Source organism: Ambystoma mexicanum, chromosome 7p, assembly GCF_040938575.1.
Source record: "Ambystoma mexicanum isolate Mex_15411 chromosome 7p, UKY_AmexF1_1, whole genome shotgun sequence".
In the NCBI taxonomy this organism is placed as follows: Eukaryota; Metazoa; Chordata; class Amphibia; order Caudata; family Ambystomatidae; genus Ambystoma; species Ambystoma mexicanum.
The window spans coordinates 840,008,102-840,036,046 of record NC_090939.1 but is presented as its reverse complement, the minus strand read 5'-3'; the positions used below and the strand labels follow the sequence as shown (position 1 = coordinate 840,036,046).

Below are 27,945 nucleotides of genomic sequence, written 5' to 3'. Positions count from 1 at the left end.
GAACCTTTCCCGATAAACCAAAACCCCCGGGGAGGACAAGTTTGGGAGGGGCCGTGAGGGGGGTGCTGTCATGGGCGCTACTCCTGAGGGGCCAGGACTGGCCCAGTGCCCTCGGAAGCAGACCTGTCTTCCACTACTCCGGACCCAGCAGACCCCTACAGGGGCCCTTTGGACCGTGTCCTGGCGCCTTTGGCGCCAGGCTCATGAAGAGTTTCAGTCCCGGCGCCATAGGCGCCGGGCTCATATTGATAAACAGTGTAATAATGCTTGGGTGGACTTACCTGAGGCAGACCATGCTGCATATTTACCCAGAACAATCCAGTCTGGTTGAAGTCCCCAGCCATCAGGGCTGGGAGGAACTATTCCCTCCATTCAGGAACTCTTTTCTAACCTGGGTGGAACCGGTGGAAGAACACACACTGGAAGCACTTCTCGGCTATTTAAACCACGCCCGATGGAAAACACGTGCTTCGCGTTATTCTGCAGCAGCAGCAGGACGCTCACCGAGTCGGCTCCTGCATTCCAGGTCCAGAGTCATCTTCAGCTTCCGCGCAGCAACCTGTGGATGAAGAAAGACACAGAACAATACTTACCAGATCCTGGAATCCAGTCACCGGCAAAACCTGCAAAGAATAAACATAAGGTTAGAAAAGTGCAACTCGCTCGCAGCCGCGCCCGCTTACCTGATCCATCCGTGATTGCAACGGAGCTAACCGCGGCCTTCTCTTCGGCAGCTTCTCTGCACCTGAAAGGCAAAGGACATAATTAAAAAGGGGTTCGGGTGAAGGCAGTCGCATTCATCTTAACTTACCAGTTTTTGCACGCGCAGAAGCGGCCGCATCAACCGCAGCATCCCGGCACCTGAAAACTAGAAAAAGGACATTATTAGAGGTGCCATTAAAAGTGGCCAACGATCATTATACTTACGTGCATCGGCACGTGCAGTGGCAACGGATATATCGCCCGCAGCATCCCGGCACCTGAAAACTAGAAAAAGGACATTATTAGAGGTGCCATTAAAAGCGGCCAACGAACATTATACTTACGTGCATCGGCACGTGCAGCGGAAAACTACGCCCACAGCATCCCGAGGCCTGAAACAAAGGAAAAGGGACATTATTGAGGTGCCCATCTTTTAAAGCCTAAAGACTACAGTATACTTACAGGCATCCGCTCGTGCAGTAACGGCGGCATCACTCTTCGGCATCCCAGCACCAGTGCCACAACTAAGGCCGCAAAAGACTTGAGCCTCAACACTGAACTCATCCAGTGACGTAACTGGAAACCACGCACCCCTGCACCAGACGCAGGATGGAGAGCTCAGCATTTATACGCCTAAGGTGAGAGCTCGCCGAGACAAGTAGAAAGCTAGGCTGTGGGAGAAACTGGCGATTGGTGGGAGAAGGAATCCCATCAAACGGTGATTAACCCTTTTTCTTCCACCTGCAGAAAACTTACCCTGCAAGTCAGACATTCGATAAGAGGAAGCCCAGTCCTGAGAGTCGTCCGAGCTCTAAGCTTCTCAATTGAAGAAATGATAGCAGCCCAGCCGGGATCAGCGCCTCCGTGGGAATCAGGTGAGCGTTACAAAGCCTTTAGTAAGGAAGTATGGAATACCGGGTGTATTCTCATGAATCGAGGTGGTAGCTTCAATTTGTAGGTGACAGGAAAGATTTTAGCCTCGATCTTGTATGGACCAATATATCTTGGAGAAAATTTGCCCATACGTGTCCAGCGAGGTAAGTACTGTCATGATCTCTGCTTCCAAAAGGTCAGGGTTTTCCCAACTCCCTTGGAAGCAGATCCATAACCCAGGTTCCGAGTGCCAACCAGTCCCAATTGGGACCTTTTGGACCCAGTCCTGGCGCCAGTGGCACCAGGCTCATAAATATGCCCAGTCCCAGCGCTTGAAGCGCCGGGCTCATAATGCTTGGGTGGACTTACCTGCAGCAGACCATGCTGCTTACTTGCCTGCCAGTTGAGCCTCTGATCCTCTTCTGTTTGGAACTACTTTTCCTGTTGGGTGGGGCTGGAGCCACTCCCTAGATTCAGAACACTGGAACTCTTCTGGAAGGCAGGAACTCTTTTCTTACCAGGAACTCTTTTCTTACTTAGGCGTGGCTGTGGAAGGAGACACCTAAGCACTACAGGAGGCTATTTAAACCACACCCGGTGGATGAATCTTGCTTTGCGTTATTCTGCACCCTCTGCAGCAGAACGCTCATCGTGTCTTCTGCATCCGGTCCTGGGCCTAAGGAAAAAGGCTTACCATCCTGAATCCAGTCTTCAGCAACACCTATAAAGACAAGAAAGAACAGGTTAGCATTCCGGCATCTGAAAGGCAAAGGCTTACCTACTCTTCGTGCGCTCCGGAGGTCTTCACACTGCATTCCGGCATCTGATAGACAAAAGCTTACCAACTCTTCGCACGCTCCGGAGGCCGTCGGCGCTGCATCCCGCATCTGAAAGACAAAACAAGGTGCGTTTAAAGACATTGGGGAACTTTAATACTCACGTGCCATTACTCCTTTCCACATCTAACCCAGTGGGTATCCCGGCACCCTGCAGCCGCTCCGAACTTGTACCTGCAGAATAAAAAGACAGTTAGAGCGCATCGTGAAGCTGGCAACAAGCGCTTACTTACGTGCTTCCAGGCGCTTCTATTCATCACACGGGCTCCATCTTCAACTCACTTCAGCCCGTCATCCGCCATCGCCGGAACCCTGCAAAACAGGAGACATCATTATTAAAGACTTTAAAGACATTTGAGTTACTCGAAACTTACCGTTCGTGCAGTAAACGACGGACAGCAGTCCTCTGAAGTCAAGAGGCCTGCGCTACCTATCCAGTGAAGAAACTGGTTACAGCACCCTGCCCCGAGGCAGATGGAGAGCTCGGCATTCACTTACCTAAGGTGAGAGCGTTAACCTGTGGGGGTCTACAGGAGAGGAGAAGAGGAAAGAGATATGGACACCCCAATAACCCCAGTTCATTAACCCCGTATTTTCTATCTGCAGACATCTTACTCTGCACGTCAGGCATACAGGGCACAGAGGTCCAGCCCAAAGAGCCAACCAGGTGCTGCACATCACCTTTGAAGATACGGTAGTCGCCCAGTCAAGACCGGCGCCTCTGCGAGAATCAGGTGAGCGTTACAAGTACCTGGTGGATAGCCATACCATTGAACCGGGACCCCATTGAGGATTGGGTCTTCTCTTAGCATCGGCTAATCTCTTGTAGTTCCTTCTGCTCTTCTCTAGAGTCTGTAATCCAATTGATGGGTCTGTTATATTTTGAACACTACCTCGTCTACAGCCGGAGCCTTGGTCCTTCCGGCTGTATTGGGGGTAGAAAATGTGGATTATAACCATAGGTACACTGAAAAGGACTCATTCCAATAGCTGTATGTACCGTGTTGTTACACGTGAACTCTGCCATGGGTAACAATGATGCCCAATTGTCTTGTTCCTTGTTACAGAAACACTGCAGATACTCCTCCAGTGTGGCATTTAGTCTCTCCATTTGTCCATTGGATTGAGGGTGGTATCCTGATGGTAATGCTCTTTGGATACCTAGTTCCTTACACAGAATGGATCAGAATCTAGAGGTGAATTGTACTCCTCTGTCCGAGACGATCACTCGAGGAAACCCGTGCAGTCTTATTATGTCTCGTAGGAACACGGAGGCTGTCTCGGAAGTGGAAGGCACTCCTGTTAAAGAGGAAAAATGAGCCTGTTTGGAAAAGGAATCAACCGTAACCATAATAGCTGTCTTCCCTTGGGAAGGAAGTAGATCTGCGATAAAGTCCATAGATAGATTCTCCCAGGGTCGAGAAGGTAAATCGGCTTGCTGGAGAAGTCCTAAAGGTCTCTGTCTAGAAAACCTTTGCAACAGCACATACTGAACAGGAGTTAACGTATGAGTTAACATCAGCTCTCATCGAAGGCCACCAAAAACTTCTGTCCAATAGTTCGTAGGTGGCCTTTTGTCCCCTATGACCATCTAATGGGAGATCATGACAAAAATGTAGCGCCTTGGCTTGAAGTTGTGAAGAAGGGAGAAAGACGAATTGTGGAACCATAGTCCATCTCTCTCTTGAAGACCTTTAGACATTAGCTTCTGTCTAGTGCATGTCCTGTATTCCTTCCTAACCTTCTGAAGAAAGCAGTTGATCACTGCTATAAATCTTGTGGTAGGCAACATCCTTTCCTTCTCAGTAGGTTTGACCTCCATATCTTGATCTTCCGTCCAGCTTCTAGAAAGGGCCTCAGCTACTCCATTTTGTGAGCCTGGTATATATGTAATCTGGAAATCAAAGTTGGAGAAATAGTATGCCCATCTGGCATGACAGGATTTGCGGCATTCCATCTGCTGGAGAACCCGCAGATTCCTGTGGTCAGTGCGAATCAGAAATGGATGTGTGGCCCCTTGTAATAAATGTCTCCACTCCTCGCAAGCTCGTCTCATCGCTAAAAGCTCTCGCTCAAGTACAGAATAGTTTTGTTCACTGACAGTAAGAGTTTGTGAGTAGTAGGCGATGGGATGTTCCACTCCTTCATTATCTTCTTGTAACAACACAGCTCCGAGGGCTCCGCCTGAAGCATCGGCTTCCACGATAAAGGGTTTTGACTGGTCCGGTTGTTTAAGTACCAGAGCTGTGGTAAACAGTCTCTTGAGGTCTGAAAAGGCCGATTGTGCGGAAGGATTCCATTCGAAAACACTTCCCTTCTTGAGAAGCAATGTCAGATGAAGTACCATCTCCGAGAAGTGAGGAATGAAATGACGGTAAAAATTAGCCAGACCAAGAAATCTTTGAATATCCTTAGGAGAAGATGGTTCAGGCCACCTGAGAATGGCCTTTACCTTATCCGGATCCATCCGTATTCCATTAGAGGATAAGATGAAGCCACGGTAAGGTACTTCGGTAGCCTCAAATAAACACTTCTCGACCTTAGCGTACAGACGATTGTCCTTGAGTCGCTGCAGTGCTTCCTTAACAATATATCATCTAAGTACACAACTACGGAAGTTCCTAGCATATCAACGAAAATGTGGTCCATGAACGGCTGGAACACCGATGGGGCGTTGACTAATCCAAACAGCATCACGCAATACTCGAACAGCCCCAACGGTGTTCGGAAAGCGGTCTTCCATTCATCGCCTGCATGGGTCCTGAGTAGGTGGTAGGCCCCGCGTAGATCGATCTTAGTGAAGATCTTGGAGTCCTTAACAGCTCCAAGAATGTCCCTTATCAAGGGCATGGGATAACGATCCCGGACAGTAATTCTGTTTAGTTCTCGATAGTCTATACATGGACGTAATTCATTCGTCCCCTTCTTTGCTACAAAGAAAAGCGATGCACCTCCTGAGGATCTTGACTTCCGAATCAGACAGTTCTGAAGATTGGAGTCGAGATATTCTTTCAATACCATCCTTTCCTGCTGGGACAACGGATACATCCTACCGAAAGGTAGTGAGACTTCTTCCTTTAAGTCTATTCTGCAATCTTCAGGTCGATGAGGCGGGAGGAGTTTGGGAACAACATCTTCAAAAACCTCTTTGTATTCTTGATATTGAACGGGAATGACAGAAATAGAAACTGTAGACTGATTGATAGGACAAGCAGAGACTTCTACCCGTTGATCTTTGATGCAATTCCTTCCACAGAAATCTGAGTTAAAACTCAGTCAATTAGCACTCCAGTCAATAGAAGGGTTGTGAAGTCTAAACCAAGAAATGCCAAGAATTACTGGAAAATGAGCAGCCCTGATAGTGTCAAAGATTATCTCTTTGGTATGATTCTAAATGGTTATCTGTAATGGTAATGTTTCCATAGTAACAGGTCCTGACGACAAGGGACGTCCATCAACACCTTCCACAGGAATGGGCTTCCTCTACTGCCTCAGCGGAATACCCTTGTCTTGTGCCCATGAGGAGTCTATAAAGTTGCCTGCAGCACCGAAGTCTAACATGGCTAATACCGGAATCGAGATTCCATTAGTAGAGTTCAATGATACTTGAAATATCATCAGTCGATTGTCTTCTCCTGTGTTAGTGGTGTTGCAAGGGTTTGTGCCACCTTCCCCGTAGTCTCCCTTGCGTAGACTCGGGGTTGCGCGTTTCCCGAACGCCGAGATGGAATCACTGTACAATCCTTCAACTGATGGTCTGAAGACCCACAATACATGCAAAAATTGTGTTCTCTCCTTCGTCTTCTCTCATTAGAAGACAGAGGTCCTCTGGTTGCACCAATCTGCATTGGTTCCTCTGTAGAAACACGATCCTTAAGTTGTGCACCAGCTTGGGTGTTCCATTGGAGTCCTCGACCCTTCCGTTTCTCTTGGCGTCTCTCATTCAATCTGAAATCTATCCGAAGTACCAAGGAAACCAGATCGGGGAACGTCTCGGGTCTTTCGACTCGTGCCAGCTCATCCTTTATATCTTTGTGCAACCCTTTTCGAAATATGGTCTGTTGCGCAGTGTCTGGTTATCCTGCTAAGCTTGCCAAACTTTGGAAGTGAGAAATATATGTCTGTACGTCATGATTTCCTTGCTTTACATCCATAAGGGCCTCATATGTAGAATACTGAACCTCAGGTCTTTCAAACCTAGTCTTGAAATTGCGAACAAATAAGTCGTAATCATTTACCGAAGGATCATCAGAGGTAACTAGAGGTGTTGCCCATTTGAATGCGCTACCCGTTAGGTTAGCTATCAGGAATCCAACACGTGATCTACCAGACTCAAAATTCCTCCTTCTGAAAGAGAAATACACGGTACAAGCGTCGAGAAATTCCTTCATTCCCTTAGGGTCACCATCATATTTGTTAATGGACAGGGGCATCAGTGGTAGTTCACCTCTTCCTTCATCTCGAGTTGCTACTTGCTGACGAAGAGCTTGATTTTCAACCTGTAAATTCTGCATATCGATCCGTAATGCTTGAATGCCGTTACACATTTCTTGAACCTGTTCTGGAGTAGCCACTTTCTTTGTCTTTTGGCGTTGTATACTGTCAAAACTTGCAACCCTGGTTCCCTTTTCCAACTTCTCCTCACCTGAATCTCTGTCGAATTCTTCTCCGAGTTCCATCTTCTTTCTGATTTCTTTACTCCTTCTTTGATGCAAGTACGGGCGTGACTCCCTGGAGGCCACCGTGACCGGATAGGAACCAAATCCCAGGAGCCTCCCAGGAGCCAACCCGTTGATCCAGGGAAAAAGCCGTAGGCTGTAAAAACCCTGTGTGAATGGTCTTCTTCAGGTTGTATAGAAAAGTAGAAGTGAGTCCAGTTCCTTCTTCGGTGTAGATGATCGAGTAGCCGGTGGTGCCGAAGGTACTGAGGCACAAATAGAAGCACAGGAAACTGGTCGGAAGGTAGAGAACACCAAGGCAGCGATACCACGAACTGATGAATAGTAGACTAGAAAGTCTTTAACAAGAGAGAAGAAACTCCAGGCGGAAGAATTGGAGAGAGTAGAAAAGAAACGATAGTCAGAAAGAATGTTTAACAGGTAATAGCAGGAAGGAAAAGTACAGGGGCTGAGGAGTTAAGAACAAACCTCAAAGTGCGATTAACAGGGATCAAACCGTTAAGAGAAAAAAAAGCTACCCAATATAGTACGTTTACCTCTGTGTAAGATAGTGAATGAAGAGAGAGGTAAAGCAACAGGAAGCAATATCAGATAGCGAAATATTCAGCAACACAGTGCTGGTAAGGTACGAAAGTACTAAGATACAACGCATCGGAGCACTGGTGCGTTGTGCGTAAATACGTGCTGACGGCCATCTTGGATAATGCATAGACCGATACACGAAGTTTCCAGCATCCATGTTAGATGTACTTCCATCGGTTCCAAACCTTCCAAGGTCGATGCATTACATCTGCCAGTATTTCCAAGGAAATTCAACGATCCAACGGAAATATACAAAAGATTTCCTAGTAGACCACTAAGACTGATCTTCCTAAAAGCCAGAACTTACTACCGACAAATGAAATCTTACACATCAGAGGTATCGCCACTACAAACACCTGCATGTTGTGTAAAGAGGCCGAGGCCGTAGAATCAGTCCGACACTTACTGACATCGTGCCCGGCACTACAAAAAATTAGACAAATCTATCTGTCAACTGTCTTGGAGCGCTCGTCCATCCATGAGGAGGAGGCATGGTGGCCACACCTGATAAGCGGGCAAAAAACCTCCTGGGCAATCGCCGCAGTTAAAATTCTACAAAGCGCCTTAGCCCAAATAGCGCTAAGAGAAAAAAAAGGACTGCAGGAAACTGAAAAGCAAATTCCAGAAACGAAGGCGATAAAGAGCGCAAAGCTGGAAGGGGTCTTTATCTTTGTTAAACCAAATAGTTTTGGTAAATACAAATAAAAAAATAAAATATACTTTGTCTTACTTGCTTTTCTATTTTAAGTTTTACTCTGGCAGAAAAAGTCTGTTTCAATAAAATCTGTTTTGACCTCAAAAGTTGTGTTCAGCCTCTGTTGTCCCCAATGAGCGTTATAACCGGCTTTAGAGCAAAGGTGGCTAGTTTAACTGTCAGTGTGGCATACACAGTACAGAATAGTTTTCATTTTTCAAAATTGCCAAAAGTCCCTATAGATTGTATTATACATTCCTGATCTTTTTCAGTTTGTACAATACACACTCGACTGGTACCAGCTTCATAAGCTCAATTCGCAAGAATTCACATCTGGTTATTCAGTTTCCCAGACTAACAGGATTACTTTCTTCACCACCACTGGACCCTTTGTAATTCATATTTTGTGTGAAGACCGATGTTGCACTTCTCTAATGTCATTATACAGAAACCCGTCCCTTGATAACAATACTCTTTAGCCTAAAATTGCTGTATTTTCATTTTGACATGATGGAAGAAATGTGCCCATAAGTAGGCTTTCAACCAGTGTATGAGTCTGTTACACTACCTTGGTAACCAGCAATCATTGTTCTGTGTTAGGCTGTGGTTGCCCTGCAAGATATACGCCCAGACACAAGCCAGACTCTTGAACCCTTTTCTGTTGGCTGAAGAGGTAGAGGATCCACAGGAGTATATTCATTTTTATGATTATCCATGCTCAAGTTGAATCTAGTCTACGGTCAATGTGCACCTCGAGTGTAGCCTTAGGTTGTGTAGGTTGTATATCGATACATTGTGTGTGCATTTCTTGGAAACAGGTTCCCTAGATACTTCATTTCCCTCTGTTCCCACCACAACGGGAAACAGCATAGTCACGCTTGCAAACCATCAAGTAATAGGCTTCATGATTAACTTGCTCCAATTAATCCTACACCCAAAGATTTCACCAAACTGTATTCTAATAAAATGCAATCCTGAGGAAGAACTGATCACATCAAGAATTTAGGCACATTGTAAAATTACACATCAATTTCCTCAACAGCAATTACAAAACCATAAGGTAATTGTTGCTGTTTAAACATTTAGCATTTTGAATTCCTCAACTGCTCATCTAGAAAGATCCACTACGTTTAAGCTTGTCAACCTCCCACCATTTCTGACATCATATCTCACCACAGCACCTAAAACTCTACACTTAACACAACCCAGAACCATCACTAGACAGCCAGGCCAGGACACAATACAAGCCCACATACCACTCCACAAGGCCTTAACGCTGAAACTTAACATAACAACATAACGCATCTTAAGACACGCATGTTTGGGAGAATTCTCTCTTTAGGCTGAATTTCCTAACCTAGTGAGTCCCCCAGCAGCTTTGCTGGATTTCTGGAGTTTGTTTTTTTCCTCCTGCCAAGAGTGAGACTCTTTTTCTCCCACTCTTGGACATGATTTATGGTGTTCCTTTGACTGTTAATGTGTTTTATGGGCTATGGGGTCCTTTACTCCATAGGGTCTCATGTGTTTTTATTATGTGTGTTACACAGAACCCTCCGTGCAGTAACACATGGGTGTCATAGTGACCACCACCATAGACTCCATACCCTGGGACTGACTACTGTCTCCCAGGGCATGTAAAGTCACCATTGGCTTTACTAGTCCCAAATTATTAACAGAAACCAGTACAAACCATCATATTGTGGACGTACTGGTAGGGGCAATTCGATTGCCCCGGGGTCTGTTAGTCGAGGGGGCACGTCTCCGTTCCCCCTGATCGAGTTTTGGCTGGTGGCAGTGGAAACTACTTTTTATATTCGACCGCAAATATTTTCCTATGGGATTTTTCCATTGTTCGAGGCTACCAACTTTAATTATTTAATTCTCATAGCCTCGAACATACCACCGGTTTATTTATTTATTAATTGGCCGGTTGGTATTTTTTTGCCAGGACTCGATTCTAAAATGGTGTCTGTGTTCTCTTCTGTGACTCCAACCTAAGTTGAGCCCTTTGTTCCACTTTTTGGGGGGCTTCTCCACAGAAGCCTCCAAAAGTGGTGCCACTCTCGGTACCACAGGGGGCGTGGGAGGGGGTTTAGGCATGTGATTGGCCCAAGTGGTGAGCCGGGCGGCTCACCACTTAGCATGTTTGATTGACAGCTAGGCTGAGTGAATGGGGGTATGCTGCATAAAAGCAGGGCTTTGGGGACTGGAACTTCAGAAGTCGCCACAGGACCTGAGAATCCGACGAGGGAGAAGCTGAGCCGACCTACCACGACGACACCACCTCACCATTTCCCGACGACAGAGAAGATCTCCCGGATGGAGAGGCTTCTTCCCCTGACTGGTAGGCACAACCAGTTTTACCTTCCTTCTTCGCACCCCAAACCGGTTTGTGGTCGAACTGCCCGTGCCAATCACCCCGGCGGCCGGATAGCCACTCACCACTGAACCGCGAATCAGCAGACCGCTCCTTGTACCTGAGAAACTCTGCGGCTGGTTTCTTCCCTGGCAGTGCAACGGACTCCTGTCTTCCTCCACAACGAGATCCTCTCTTCCCCCGGACGAAGCACCGACATGCATCCGCTGCCAGGAACAACTGCCCCCGCTGGAGTCTTCTCACCACTTTAAGGTACCGTGTCCGCCAGGCCTCCCTTTCCAAAGATTGCTACAAGGTAATAATAATTCCTTAACCTTCTGGACTGGGTTGGCCGCCTTTACCCTCTAACTGGTCCCTTTCTTTGGTCCAACTCCTTTTTGAACCATTACAAGACTTTTGTGCACTGCAACCGTGTGACCTTGGACACATTTCGTTTGATCCCCTGAAAGTGGATCCGGCCTGTTGAACTCTAACTTCACTGTTTTACTTTGCCTTCCTCCCTTGTTATATTCTTGTAAAAGTGTTGGGATCTGTTTCAACTTGTTCTCTGCTTTTCTCTCCCTTTTAAAAACGAACTATTAGAGTGCCATCTACGTTAAGTGCTCACCGCTGTCTGAAAATAAGTGGGGCTTTACTTAAGACTTGTCTAATATTCTTTCAAGGGAGTGTATATCTTTTAGTGACCATGTTTTTGAATTGCTTACTATTGGTGCCTGTGTGTTTTTCTAGATGTGGTTTTAAATAAATAATTATATCTCTTTTACACCAAGCCCTGGTCAGTGTTTACTTGTTCTATTGTGTTCTCTTGACCTATTGTGAATACTCTGTATACTGCCTAACTCTTCTTGAGGGAAGTCTGACTGCTCAGCCACAGCTACCAAGTGAATCTGTGTGGTACAGACTGCTACCAAGTGGGTTTACTGCCAAGCACCTGTAGTCTTAAATCTCTTGCAGTGGTCCCAGAGGGATCTGCACAGGTTTCTGCCTAACAATGCAACATGCATGTCTACCCAAGGGTTCACCTAGTCCAAGTCTTAAAGGGCTACGTGCCAAAACGTACCCACATACAGGTTTCCTTGTGATCTTCACACAACGACACCAGCAAAGCAATCTTGAACCTCTTTCTCTGCTCCTAAAAAACGAACCCAACCCCGTCTACTGCAGGTCTTAAATGCAAAGAGACCATATAAATAGCAGATGTTGTATTATATAAAACCCAATAACATAACATATGTGAGAGGTGTGTCCTTACATGTGCTGATCTTGCCAACTGTGATTAGATCCCCTGCCTGCTCTCAGTGGACTGCTGGGAGAATGGTCCTGGGAGAAGGGTGCTGCCCAAGCTAGCGGATGAAGGGCCGGTGGCTGGTTCATACCTCATATCGCAGAACATCAAAATCCACTTCACACATAGGCTCTATGAGGTTGTCCTGGGAGGTTTCCTCAGAGACTTTGCAAACCTTGTGTAAAATCTTTGCAGACCACACAAGGTGCGCTTTCCTATGAAAAAAAGTCTGCATTCTGCCATTCCAAAGTACTTTTATTGGAGAAGAACGTTCGTTTTTACTCACCTGACCTACCCTGCACTGCGAGCTGAGAAGGGGCTCTTGCAGGTACTCGAACGCTGTTTGGAGGAGGCGGGGCTTGCGCTCGTCACACGACCCATCACATGACTCATCTCAGCGTTACAGCGCACTGCCATCCACCGTTGCGGCGCTAAGCTTGCTGGCTGTTTTGTGGCTGTTAAGCGCTGGTGGCGGCACACCCGATCGGGAGACTGCGGAGGTATTCCCTCTTTGATCCTTTAGGGCAGCTGGCCTTCATTAAGCGCCTCGAGTTATTGCGCTGTACAGGATATTTGAACAGTCCTCTGGCTTTTTGTAACTATCATGGTAGCTCGCAAATTTACGCTGAAAACCGGCATGCCCGAAATCATGGTGGGTCATGTGAGCACGGTGGCCGGCTTATCATTAAAACAGTCAATTCTACCATTTGTAACTTCCAATGATTCCAAGCATCAACACTCAAAATCTCTCTCATCTGGGGCAGATGGTCATCAGCGGGATACGCCCCTCCCTGGTGAGACTTTGTTTGTTGCGTCTCAAGAAGCCCCAATTGTTCCTTCAGCCATGACCAATGGTGAGGAACAAGATTTCCCACCTGTCGTGGCCGAAATCCTTTCTAAGGTCCCCGAATCTATTAAGCCAGTTCGACCACAAACTCTCCATCCGCCCCAGGTCTCGAGACAAGTCGCATCAATCTCGACACATGCGTAAGTAATTACTCCATTGCGGAAGTTACTGACATAACTTTAGAAGCCGCCTGTCTTGCAGGCGAACTACAGGCTGATGCACACATGAAACTAACCAGCCTGGACCTGGTGAACTTAGCCACTGATATCATTACCAGTAGCAAACCACAAGGCACTCTAACCACAGCGCTCCCAATGAAACCTGTACTGCGCTCAGTGGCTGCCCAAGTGCAACTACGCCAAGCTCACAAGCAACTCTGCATAACGGGTGAGGTCGATGATGATGCCTTAGAGTTTATGGATTTGTCTAACAACTCCTCTTGTCCTACATCTGACGTACTATTTATATGTTCCAATACAGGGGATCTAATACAGTTGCAGGAGGAGCTCTCACATAATATTACTATTATTCCTGCTAAAACTTTCTTTCACCACAATCCACTCCCATTAATTCCCCAGTTACTTTGAACAAATCTCATATTGATGTTGTAAATGAATCACCATCCTTCACAGCCCCTACTCCTCGTACAAGATTCCGAGAAGACGGCAAGATATCAGAATTTTTTAAAGATACAGCCCAGGACAAGCGCTTCTCCTTTCCAGAGGCCCCAGCTCTGAATAACATCTTGAGTGCAATGAGCAACTGACCATTGCAAAATTGTATGAAGTCCTAGATAATAAGATTACTCGCCAATCAATGCTTATAAAGCAATATTTTAATAAGGATCATCAAGATAATTCTATACATAATGCCTCAATAAATTCTATCAATGTTATGGCCGTAGATCCTATCAATCTGATCCAGGCGAACAAGTGCCTTCAATCTGCGCAAACACTAGTGGTTGAGAAAGACAAGTCCGATATTTCAACAGACGCTACTAATGCCTGTCATTTACCACCTCTCCAGAAAATCTCTGCTAACATTTTTGAATTATTTGCACCAACTGCCACCAATCCCTTATCCAAATCCTCTACCTCTCGTTGGTCAAGAAAAGATTAGAAAAGAATGAAAAGAGCTGTGCAAAAAACAAGTTCTTGTGTAAAAGTCAATGAGAACTCACGAAAGTTCATCAAAATTCAATCTCGACTAGAAAAATCTGTAATGCCACTTATCCCTGAAGTTCCAACCAATGTGACTTCAGCGACATTACCACATCAACCACTTGACGATCTGATAGCTTTAGCAAAGCAGGCAGTTATTCCTACTGGCATGCCTCTATGTTTCAAACTAAATCTGATTCTGGGACGCTCATGCCGCCTGATTTAAGAGTCCTAACAGGCGTCATCCCATCCACGTCAGCAGCCACCGTACCAGATCACAGTGCACATGTTGAATCAGTCATTGCACAATTAAGAGAAGAAATAAGAGCTTCAATTGATGCCTATACTGCCCATTCCTCCTTGTCTTCACAATTAACTCTTCCATCACACCTAGATCAATCACAAGGCATGTTGAAGTTAACCATGCAGTCACCCAGGAGCCACACTGAGCTACTTCCTATTCCAAAGCTTGCTACTGCATGCCTGCCCATTAGCACGCAGGTAGTACACGTACAATCCATTGTAGTCGAGCCTGAAAAACCTGCACAAACGCAAGCAACCTCTGTATTAAATGCCTATACCAACTGTAAAAGGGAATATATTAAATCTTCCATTGAATCTTGTTCTTTCTTTGGAAACAAATATAGCTCAACAAAATTGCAAAACAACAAAAAAACAGCCGCATCATGCCTTGATCCATTCCATGCCTTGTGAAACAAGTATGCAAGAATTAAACGGTGAGTCCTGAAATGTGTTTTCCACTGGTAAATCGCAATTATGTTCACTGAATATGAAATGTTGTGCAGCACCATTTCCAACGTATGTTCTTAATATATCGAGTATATTGAACATCTGTGCCGATATTGTGCCTCTTAAAGATCTATCTACCACTGACCTTGAATACATAGAGTTTGTTAATCAAGATGACTTGGCGGAAGCTAAAATACATGTATGTTCAGGTCTGGTGTTTAACATGTTGTGGCAGGCGCGAATGTCATTTGTCCTGGGATTCATTTTGTCTCAAAATATTAAACCAGCTATTGACAAAATGGGGAGAGTCCAAGTCCCGACGTACCAATCAAAACAGTTTGCCACAACCCAAAATCTAATCCCCTATCATGCTTCCCTAGTCACGGGACCCCAAGTGCATGTGAATCATTCATAACTAACCCCCAAACAAGATGCTGTTAGCTTGTTGTGTTGGAACACCAGAGGTTACACTCACTTTATAAATTCAGTCACAAGTGACTTGCATCGATTTGACATTGTAGCTTTGCAAGAAACATGGCTTATGACTACTCCAATTTGTGCTTCACATACAATAATTTCTTCATTTGCGGTCAAAAAATCCATGGGACGCCCCTCAGGTGGATTGCTGCTAGCAGTTAAGCATGATAGTGGCTTTAAAGTGGACCAGTATCCTTCCTCATCCCCATACTTCCAAATAGTTAAATTAACTCGGGGTATGGCGAACTTAGCCATTGTTAACATATATTGGAGTAGGCAGAACATAACGAATGAGATGTTTTTTATGCACTTGACCCTCCATTTGGATACAACAATTGGTGATGCTAGCATCATGTGTTCTATTGTTCTCGGTGACCTGAACTTACATATTTTGCCAACGGTCGATAGCAGGTCCAGGCCCTCAGAACAAACGTGGTGCGCAATTATGAAAGAAAGAGGGTATGTTATGGTAAATAACACTGTGGCTGGTGATGTACCTGCCCCTGTCACTTGGTCATGCAATTCACGGCAGGCAATTTTAGATTATATCTATATAAACAAGAAATGTTTACCCCAGGTACAATCTATGGATGTGATTCCCTCATCTGTGAGCGATCACAACAAACTCGTTATGCACTTTGGGTTTCCAATGGGGCGACAATCATCAAACCAAAACAGCTATCCTTACCCTCTTAAAGTGAACAACAGCGGCACCCGCCTATGCTGGAATCCAATGACATTGAATCAGTTTAAACGAGACCTGATCGATTCCCATAGATCTCGATCCTCTAGAGATCCGCAGTGCTACGTCACCATGATGCAAAACTTCAGGCAAGTAAAAATGCCTGACGCTACCATCAGACATAAGCATACACATAGCTATGATGCTGAGCTCCAGCAAAGGAAGGCGAAGCTAAGGCAAGCCATCCGCACCTTAAAGGACGAGCCAGCCATTAGTAGGCCAACATTGAAAAGGTCTTTGGAAGCTAGTTATAGACAGTGGTTGAAAGGCCATAAGTGTTTGCGATATCAAGAAGATGGAGAGAATATGTTGAGGCAGTTGCTCACTAAATCCACCAGTGGCATCTGAAATTGCCTAAATACAGCCACTCACAGACTACAATCTGCCGTGCTTACCTCTGCACTCCCAAGTGAAAAATGGTCTGAACACTTTAACATCATATATCGTTCTCCGTTTCAAGACTTCTCATGGGAGTTTCAAAACATAAAATCACCTCACATTTTTAGAATAGATCAGGCAGATATATTAAATTGCATTAAAAACCTCAGCCGATCCAGAGCGGTTGGCCCTGATGGCCTCCATAATGGCATGCTCAAAGATCATCCATCTGAATGGGCATCTATTCTCCATGAGATTTTTCAGCATATTTTCTATGTCAGCGAAATCCCTAAATCATGGAAGCGTTCCATCATTTTGCCAATCTTTAAAAAGGGAGATAGGGCCCATCCTACAGCTTATCGCACATTGCCCTTCTTGATTGCCCGGGAAAAATCTTCACCCGTTTAGTTTTAAAACAGTTCAATCTTTGGCTTGATTCGAGTAATTCTCGAGATCCATTTCAAACAGGGTCTTTACCTGGCCTAGGCACCGCCGTTAATGTCATCACCATAAATTCCGTCATCCAACAGGCGCGTCAACGATTCCAGGTGTTGCACATGGCTTTCGTTGACTTTCGCATGGCGTTTGACGCAATTCCGCGTGAGCTATTATATAAAAAACGTATGGACAAAGGTTGTCCTTGGTTTATCTTGAAGTGGATTATCCAGTTGCACACGGGCACCTCTATACAGGTTAGATTGAATGATGAAAGTTTATTGTCTGACCCAATAGGGACTGCTCCAGGCCTCAAACAAGGCTGCATCTTGGCGTCAGCGATATTTAATTTCTGATGTAACAAGTCTTTGCCTCATTCACTACAGATTCACCAAAACTTAATGACATCCAAATTAGGCACTTGGTGTATGCCGATGATATGGTCTTACTGTCGAAGACTGCGAACGGCCTCTGTGTCTTATTGAGTGCATTGGATCGCTATACTGTAGAGAACCGCATAACTGTTAAAGCGAAAACCAAGGTTATCCAATTCGGCACGAGGAAACAACGATGTGTTAATCATCAATGGCCCTTACAATGTACAACATTGAAAACTGTATCATCCTACATATATTTAGGCACATTTATTACAAACATGAATCTTAATGCTCATGATTATCATGTAAAACAGAAGATCATAACAGCAGTATCCCAAGCCCGCCTGATCAAAGCCAAATATTGCAAGTTCTCCTTGGTTCCGACAGTTTTTTATTATAAACAAAAGTTTGTTCCAGTAATAACTTATGGAATTGAGGCTTCATTGAAAAAAACCTATATTTACAGGACTGCCATAGAGGGACGTTATTGGAAACGAATCATGTCATTACCACCTTCCTATCCTATGTGTATCTTAAGACACAAATTAGGCCTGGTGTCCCTGTATGCCATTTGTAAATGGAAAATGTGTTCACTTTACAGGAAATGTGTCATGGCAAACAAGAAATCGGGTTTAATCAAAGTCATTCCAAAGTATCTCTTACATTCAATGGATGCATTTCCCTTCGGTTGGAGGCAAAAAGCCCAAGAGATCATTAGTGAAACCGGGTTTACAACACTATTAATAGAGAATCCAAACCGAGCAAAAATAAGATTATGGGAGTATGATTGGATACAGACGCGAAGCGCGTGTACCCAATATCAGGTCTTTGTAGACACTCCATTTAATCTGAAACTCTATGGCACAGTTGAAAGTTACCTAGCCCTTTTTCCCAGTCCACACCTGCGGGATGACTTTTTACGCTATCGATTGAATCTTTGGCCGACAAATGAACTACTCTATAAACGTAAATTAATATATGAGAATGAGCGTATCTGTCGCTTTCGTAAGGTATCTTCAGAAACTTTGAAACATCTATGCTCAGTCTGTCCTGCGTTACTTATGCAAAGAATCAAGTATATAAAACCTTTGTTGATGGATCACGTGATACTTACTAGTGACAGATTATGGGACTTGTTGTTTCATACTAACAGCCAATCATTGAGATATGCTATATTGAATGTCTTGTACAGTCTAAAACTAACAGATAAAAGAACGACCCAGAGCAAATTATGATCATATGTCTCTCTTGTTAGTGATCACCCCCTGAACAAGGCCAGATATCTCATTGCTTCTTGTTATTGTTTTCTAAAAGTAGGGTTGCTGTTGTTTTATGCTGCTTGTTTGTCTTGATCAAATTGAATTGTCAAAATACCTCATTGCTCGTCATTTTAGGATTGTATAAATCATATCAATGAATTTTTAACATGCTATGTAATTGTATTTGTTGAAAAATCAAGTTTACTTGATTAAAACAACTTTCTAATAAAAAAAAAAGTCTGCAAACATGCAGGATCACTTGCAGGACCACAGGGAAGGTGAAAGGTTAAAAAACTCACCTACCCCTCCCAATTCAGGCTTACCTTCCCATATTGTTGATGGAAACTTGTCCCAGGCACAGCCAGCTCTGCCCAAATTACAATGTATACACAAGTGTTCCAAAATGGCAGCCAGTATTCAGATAGGCCTTCAACCAGCTCCCTCGCTCCAGTCTGGCCCACATGGAGTTTAGACATACAACCCCTCACAGACCTCTAACAGATGGGATCCAAAGGTGCACATATTCAACCCAAGTCCAACCTAGAGAGAGGAAAAACCTGCCTATATAAAAGCTCAATATGGTTGTTGGAGCAGGTTGTGGCTGTCAGGATTTTGGAGTGACTGTGGAGGAGTAACGAATGTTGGAGGCAAGAAGGGGAGAAAGTCAGGTAGGGAAGATTGTTTTTGTTTTGGTATTTTGTTTTCTTAGTGCACTGTGAAAATAAGACTGAAAACGTACTTCCACAATCAAGCCATTTTTGCATCTCATTGTGGCCTCCATGATACGCTGCACGCAAAGTACAGCCTCAAATGCCTCAGTAATCCCACTTGACGTCAATTAGTGACTCACATGTATTATGTAGCTATGAAAGCTACATCCTCGGCTGTGCAGGGGATTACTCATATGCCAAGCACTGGCTCAAACTGTGGAATGGCATCTCATGCCAGTAAATGCCCCATGTGTAGGGTGCAGTGACAATATGCAAGGTAGAGAAAGCTCAGAAATAGGATTATGCTGATTCTCAAAAACGGCTAATAAAACTGCACAATGTGATATTTCTGAGGTCCAAAATGTAGAAATTCGACATCAGCAAAGTATGTTGCTGATGAATGAAAACATACACGTGTGATACAGAGAAGTCTGAAAACGTACATAAATAATGAGGTCAGATAAACTATATTCTTATAGGGAATTGTACACTGTGTCTTGTTGCGGATGGCAGAACAAACTCCCAGACCTGACAGATGGTACAAGGGTCTATACGTTCACAAATAGAGAAAAGTATAACTTTTATTGTGGTCAGGTTGCAGGCAGGGTTCATTAAAGGGATTCTCAAGCTCAAACTCCCATTGTGCTACAACTCCGCTAACACAGGCTACCCTAAAACCCAGGTTTCCAGCTAAGAATTAGTAACACCCATCTAAGGATAGCAATACGTGAAGGCCTAATGACAGAGGCTTCATCTAGCCGACTCCCTCCAGGGTTCCTCTAATGACTCCCTAACTTCCCACATCCTCTAAGCAAGGGTGATGTGGTTCCCTGATTTTGCACAATTTCAGACTCCCCGGTCTCTCCTCCAGTTGTTCTCTTTTCTCTCCGCAGTTCTAGTCCATCCCCACTCCCCCCTACTCCTGGCTCCTGTGTTCTTCCTTACTTTCTCTATCATATTATTCCTCTGATGGTTAGCCTCTCTCTCGACTCACGTTTCCTCTCCCTCCCGCTCTTCCCCCTCCACTTCACTCGCTCCACTTTCCTCTCTCCTCACAGCTCTACAATCACACACACGCTCGCTCGCCTTCACAGTATCAAACTCATAAAACAGGACCACCTCACTTGCACTCTGCACCAACTCAATTGCCAACTTCTCAGCACTCTTATACAGTGTCCTACCTGCCGCCTAGGCTCTAGGTCTCCCTTCTCTCCTTCTTATCTAACCCATGCAACCCATACTCTCTCCTTCAGTCCCTTTCCTTTTACACTGTTCCTCTTCCAGTTCTATTACTCTCAATGGCAGCTCTTTCCCCCATGGACCGTTTTTTAGCTCTGCCCCTTTCCGGTGCGGTTCATTCTGCTGTATCTATGATGTGCTGTGTGTTTGCCGTTCTGGGTCCTCCTGCTCATGGTGAGTGGTTTGCCCTTTGGCCAACATCATTGTGCAGGTCTTGGTGTGCAGGCCTTACTCTCCTTCGGCTCTTATAATTCGAGCCTTGCCACTGGGACTACTGGTACTTGCGTTCCTGCAATGCACAAGATGGAAATACTGGCCAGAAAAGGTAAAGGAAGGCATTATGTGACAAAAGGAGGTACCAAAATCCCAATAAAGTTCAGTGAGGGGATTTCAGTGACTGCACCCTACCCTCTATTCCCCTCCCCTGGGACAGGGCTGGCTCTTGCTTACGCCTTGTTAGGTCCCCTACCTCAGGATGGGAGATGTCCCTATTCCTTCCCCCTCAACCCCTCCAACAGGGTCCACTCCCAGATCCTGTCACAGACTGAAAATGCAAACCATATTCACTTCACATATTGAGGCAGAAGTAATTCATATAAATGCCATTCTTCGAATACAGGGGAAGGTCCAAAAAGGCCACCGAAGGTCCACGTCTCAATTTGACACATTTGTGCCATGTGACAACCATGCAGAGCTACGATCTTCCAAAATCACACATTTTAGCCAACATCAGGATTATTTTTAAAATGACTATGAAATCAAAATAAGTTCACAAAGCCAAATGTACTACAAGAGTCTTATTTCTGAAAGGAAGCCAACTCGTTCATAAAACAAGTAGGTGTTTGTGTGAGGCAGTTTCTTCCCCACCCCAGCACACCCACACTGTGTAGGGGCAGTTCTCAACTGTGCAAATGCTACGCCAAGACAGCCCATCTCCACATTTATGTGTAGTTTGGGTTTTGTGCCCCCAACATAGCTCTAATGTCCTAGGAACGACATACCTCCTACAATTAGAGAAATACTGCATACTTGTTTTACAGTGCATACAGTAGCAGCGATTGATAATATCGGGGAAATTATTACAGTTTTTTTAAACATTATTTATTTAGGTGTTGCACCTAATGCTCACACTACCCATGGGTAGAGCTTTCCAATGAGCTCTTAGAAAGGGGTAAGAGGTACAATAGATCTGAGATTGCAATGTTGCTGGAATCAGAATTCTACCCCAATAGCAGCAATAATTCCCTTACCTATTTTCTTTCACTGATAGCATACCCCTCTACCTCTTCCTAGAAAGCTTGCTGTGAAGAACCTTATGCAGGGTTACAGCAATGTTACGAACTGCCCCAACATCAAGTGACCGGGAGGAGGTGGGGTCTGTGTGAGATGGGTATGAGGCCTTTTTGAGACACCGGGGTAGACCCATGGGCGAAAAACAGGGATTGTGGCCTGAGCACTGCTCGTCTGACAAACTACCTTCATCCTGAAGTGCAAACCTTCCACAGGGCCGACTGTCTACAGAACTGGATAAAGTTAGAGTGAAATTTGAAATGGTACTCAGCCTAAGGCCCAACATACTAAATATTGTGAAATAGGTACCGAGGTTCTGAATTTACCAGGCAGCTCTTTCCTTGAATCAAACTGTTACTGCTTCTCAGATCCCTCAGTACTACACACAGTAATTAGTGGAAATTCAAGTCAGCCTCTGCCCCTCATTTGCCATGACCTGGATCCTTGTTGCACACAGCGCACAGCGTATCTTTGAGGAGAGCAAGAGTGTGATCTAGATCGACATGGCATTATTGGCAAAATAAGAAAATGGAAATATGACCTGTCTGTAGAGGCCAATGGTAGTAGTGTGGGTAGAAGGTCAAATTGAGCTTTGCTAGGGATTTCATACCTTTCTATACATCTGAATGCTACCTTGTTTGTCTTGCCATGCCATAGAATACCTTGCAATATGTGGTGTCTTGTTTGCTGCCTAGGTTGTTTTGCTCCCAATTCATATGCTGCACCATTGCTGTAGGTGCTCCTTGATTACAACCTGTGATGTTATAATATTGTTCAGTGTTAAATAACTAATCTGCACCCTCCTCCACTTCACCACCCCCAACATAACTGATATCACCATTCGGCAGAACACCAAAAACACAGACCAGAGCCACCATGAACCACAGACCGAAACATTAAAAAAACAGACCCAGTTCACGACACCTATCATGCCTAAATCAACAGCCAACAGACCATTCCATACGTCCATAACAGACACTGCCCCGATACGCAACATGCATATCCACCTCAGGATATACTTAGGGGATGTCCCAAAGCACTGCGAGGGGTCAGAAATGTGAGGCGGACAACTTGGTAAAGGTTTTTCATAAGATGCCATTTTATTAACTCAAATGGGGTTTGACAAACACCTCACTATCCCTACCCTGAAGAGGATTTCCCTGCGTATCAAAATAAACTAAAGGAAACACTAACAAAAGGAATCTGTCCCTCACACCTATACATACAACAAACTTATAAACAAATATATGGCAATTCAAATATAACAGAAATAATAGGTATGTTCAACATAAATCTGGTAACTGTTTCTCCTTGCAACCTGGGTGAATCCACTTCCCCAGATTTAAAGCAGTATTTTCAATCAACAGTTCAAAATAGTTAAGTCCTGTCTTGCAACAAAGTTTTAATGATACATTTCTTCTTGCTCCAAAAGTCTCTCACTTGGACTTTGACTAACAGTTCAAAATAGAAGAAAAGTCTTTATCTCTCCACCTGTAGTGAAGTAGCTCAACACAACTTCTTCTTAGGAAACAAAACACTTCCATATGTCATCTGTATCAACAACTATGTTTTGTCAGGATGATTCCACAACAGTTCACAAAATATGTTACTGGTCTTGCACTTCTTCTTCATAGTCTTTAACCTTAACACAGTACTTCAGTGACTTCTTCCTGGTCCACTCACCTGCCACGACTACCATTACAAAGTCCCTGCCCTGGTATATTTGCCTGCCAGAACCCAAAAGCATCTACTACTACTATAAGTACTTTTGTGCTTCAATGATAATGATGTGTTATTTATATAATGCTTACGCCTAATCACTTTATCGAGAACATATGTACATACAATATCACCCAACCAAAGTTGGTACTCATTTATCGACCTCGGAAGGATGAAAGGCTGAGTTGGCCTTGCAGGCATTCAAACCTTCGGCCTGCAGATCACACACAGATTGCAGCAGCAAGTGCTGAACTTGCTGAGCTATCTTACCGGCTATCAAACACCTTAACATCGTCTTTTGACTTTCAACAACATCAGTATTGATTACTTCTTATGGGAAAACTTGAGACACATTGGTCCAGTTTATTCCACCCTTGTGATTACCACATGCAATGCAGATTATGCCCCTCTCCTCATGAATACTTCTCATCAGCAGGGCTGCTCTCTTGCCACTCTCGTTTTCCCACTCTTATATCAATCAAACACTGATAATGGCTTTTTCGCACACTTGCTCTCCTTTTGTTTGGACAATGCTTGTTTAGGCCTTTTCCTACTATTGCCTCTTTCTCACTCTGGAAATAGAGGATACAATCAACTTGCTTCTAATTGCCATCTCTTGGCTTTGGCAACGGTGGCTACTGTTACTTTGTTGTAATATTGCCCTCTTTTGGCTTTGGGAAATACTTTGACTTTTATAAGTATAATTATAACCTTTTCTGTTACCAAAGTTCTTATCCTGCCACTAACTTCTTTACATCAGTTTGGTATTCAAAACTATTAGATATGGCCAGCGTGCGATCACAGAGCGTTCCGGGGTTATACAATGATAGTGAACTCACCGGCTGTTGCATACACATCTGCTCGCTCCACTGCCATATTGCCTTCTGATTCCACTGCTTTGCTCTGTATGGCAAGCTGCTTCTCTTCACTTCTCGTGGCCCACGTCAATCAGTCGGGAGCGTTCCTCGCTCCAAGGACACTCCGGTGCTCACCTGCCACCGGAGCAAAAGTTACCATTGGGAAGCTTTTCTCTTCAACACTTCCTGCCGTGCAACCTCTGCATTCAGGGCCATCAAAGGAGGGAAAGCTTTTCAAAGGAACGCTTCCACCAAGCAACATCTGCTTACCAGGCCCTCAATATTGGAGACTCTCTCGGGACCAACATCCGCTCTGTCAATAGCAGCGGCACTGCTAGCATCTCCTAATACCCAAACCCAACACATACTATTTTGCTGGCCTTAATTGGGAAGAGACCATGAAAATGACAACAGCTACTTTATACACAACCCAATAACAAAATAAAGCAGAGAGGGCAGAAACGTGTTCACTGAAAACACAAGATTGCTAGTTTTGCAGCCACTTTGTACCCTCGGGAAAGACCATTCTTTATAGTAGCAGAGTATGATTCCAACACCACCTTAGCTTCCCCTAAAGTACTTTTATAAGTCTCAAACCTGACACAGGCAATGAGAAATGTAGTTATCCCCTCCCTGCTGTCCCATGCAGCAATAATGTGAAAGTGGACTCATAAACCCTGATGGAAAACTTTTCATTCAAGGCCATTTGATTGAGCTCTCCAACACTGGGAAGAAAGAACAGAAGACAAAATTCAAAGCAGCACTTGTTAATTTGACTCCTTTAACTTTTCAAGGCTGCCTTCTTTCTACAGGGAATGATAATCTTGACCACAAAAAAGTGTGCCGAAGTATTTATTACACACCGAAGCAAGGGAGGCCACAGAAAGTAAGTGAAACAATGAAATGTATTCATCAGGAAACTGTCCCCAGCCACAAAGCCCCTTCAACTGAAAAGAATGTGGAACCCTGGACAGCAATAAACATCCCAGGGTTCCATTATAACACTTCTCCCCACCTTAGTAAGGCAACAAAGGATAAGAAACACGCAGGAAAACAGGGACCGTAAGGGTGTGTAATAAGGAACAGGAACAAAACAAAATGTTGCCAATATCCAACATGAAACACTGAAAAAAAAACAATATGCACCATGGCTTACAAACCATAGCGAGGTGCAATAAATACATTTCAACAACATAGTCTCTCAACTTGAACATAAGCAACCTGATTATAAGAACTTGCCCGATGCCGACAGGTCCCTTTCCTGATCTGACAACAGGCTTCCCTTCAACACCTCCTCAGTTTGCACACTCTGCTCCAGCCATCGCAACTCCTCACAACCCCAGCTTCCTCCTCTCACGCACGTTCAAACACCTGTACAAACGCAAACCTGCTCGACCTGGTACTAAAACTAGGCCTCACAGTTAAACCAGACGAGTCGCTCAGCACCACCACAATTCTCCTCTTGTACTACTGCAATCCATCACCCAGAACCAAGTAGCCAGCACCCACCTTCTCAATCGTCCTCAGTGACATACATACTTCCACCTTTGGGTACAAACGTTGGGTTCTTCACACACAATCCCCCACCTTCACACATACCGGTTTTCTTCCCACTTGCTGCAACCCAACTCTCTCCTGCCAGGCACATACTCTCTCCAATACCTCTGACATGTTCACTTCGGTGAGGACTTTGCCGCCAAGAGCAACCATCCTCAACCCTGAACCGGCCTTTCTGCTGCTCATGAGTTAAAACAGTGAGTGACCTGTGAAAGATGACAGCATATAACTATAGGATGCCAATGCTTCTGACACTACCACACTCCACTCCAAACCATTAGCAATAGGCAATTGAATAGCCCCTTTCACAAACCTATTCATTCTCTCAACCAAACCGTTGGCCGACAGACTGTATAAGGATGTCTTGTGATGCCTGATGCCTAGGTCCCTCAACAACGTCTGCATACAGAGCGAAACAACTGAACTTAGTTGTCCGTTACAATACCAGCTTTAACACCTTTCCCGTCAAACACCTTACTCATAAACTCAATTTTCTCCAGTGTCAGTTTCCAACGCAACAGCCTCCACCCACCGTGAAGTGTAATCCACAAGAACCACCACAAATCTCTATCCTCCTCCGAGACCATCCATGGGATGTCCAGCGCCAATTTTGACCACACTTCACCCGGAATCTCAACAGGATGAATGTGCCGCGGATGCAACGCCTTGCTTTTATCACTAACAGAACATGCCACACATGCTTTCACAACCTCCTCCACTTCCTCATCCATTCCCGGCCACCAGTATGACTCTCGCAACTTCCTTCTGGTCAAGGACCTACCCAAATGGCCTTGGTGCGCCAACTCAACAATACTGGGCCTCAATCTGAGAGGCAGAATCAACCTATCACCTCTCGTGATCTCCCACGGATCCTCTGTCAACTCACTCAAGATATGCATATAGGCCTTCCTTCCTCTGACATTTACGTACTCCCACCCGACGTGCAGAACATCCCTGATCCAGGCCAATTCCACATCTTCCGCACACTGTCTCTCCCACTCACTTTTGTCAACTGCAGGAAGAATGCAGGCAACTTGGGCACTTGTCACGCACTCCAGTTCCACACATTGACCTACCCCAGGCAACTCTGACAAGCAGTCCACCACCACATTTCTTGAAATGGCAATGTATTCCATCTTGAAATTAAACTCTTGCAGATCAACCACCCATTTTGATATCCTGAGAGACACAGATCCCATGCCTTTAGTAGTAAATACATACATGAGGGGTTTGTGATCCCTCCGAATCATGTACGGAATACTCCACAAACATGTGCTGAAATGTCTAGATGCCCAAGAAGCCGCTAAAGCCTCCCTCTCGACCACTGCATAATGCCTCTCTGCATCTCTGAGAACTCTAGACGCAAACGCAATTGGTCTGAATCTGCCACCATGCCACTGTTCCATCACCGCTCCTAAATCAACTATGCTCGCAACCACAGTAAGCACAGTCATACTCTTCGGATCAAAATGAACTTAACATTTTTCTTCCATAATGCCTGCATACACGCAGTCTTTTCCGCGCTTAGAAACCAAACTCCGGTACGGTATTGGGCGCATTATAAAAAAACAATTAAATAAATAGTACTCAGTAATTTTCAGGAACAACCTGAGCTGCTCTTTGTTCACTGGTGATGGTGTCTCCCTCATCACCTTACCCAAACATTCCCTAGGCTTTATGCCATTCACACCCAATGTGTGTCCTAAATAGGTTACACAGGTAACACCCACCGGACCTTTAGCCAACTTCACAGTCAAACCACTTTTCTGCAGAATCTGCATTATCCAAAACACTCTAGTCATGTTTCCTCTGATCTTTACCCCCAGACTAGTATATCTTCTTGGAAGTAGCTCACTCCATGGACTTCCCCAGACAATGCTTGCATCAACCACTGGAAAACGGCCGACGCGGACGTCAAACCAAATGGCATTTCACAAAATCTGGACACCCCAAATGGTGTGACAAATGACGTGAGAAGAAGAGAATCTTTGTGCAAGTTTATCTGATGGTATGCCGAGGATAAGTCAAATGTGGAAACCCACACAGCTTGTCCTATGGTTACCAAAAGTTAATTTATATTAGGCAAAGGGTGTCGATCCACCCAGATGCTAATAAGTTCC

The 27,945-nt window shown here is 44.7% G+C and overlaps 1 protein-coding gene across 1 annotated transcript in view; it reads right to left on the bottom strand.

Moving 5' to 3' along the window:
* The window catches only part of TMTC4 (transmembrane O-mannosyltransferase targeting cadherins 4), a 1,375,572-nt gene that overhangs the window by 276,034 nt on the left and 1,071,593 nt on the right, over positions 1–27,945 (bottom strand). The gene's annotated exons all lie outside the window — the stretch shown is intronic.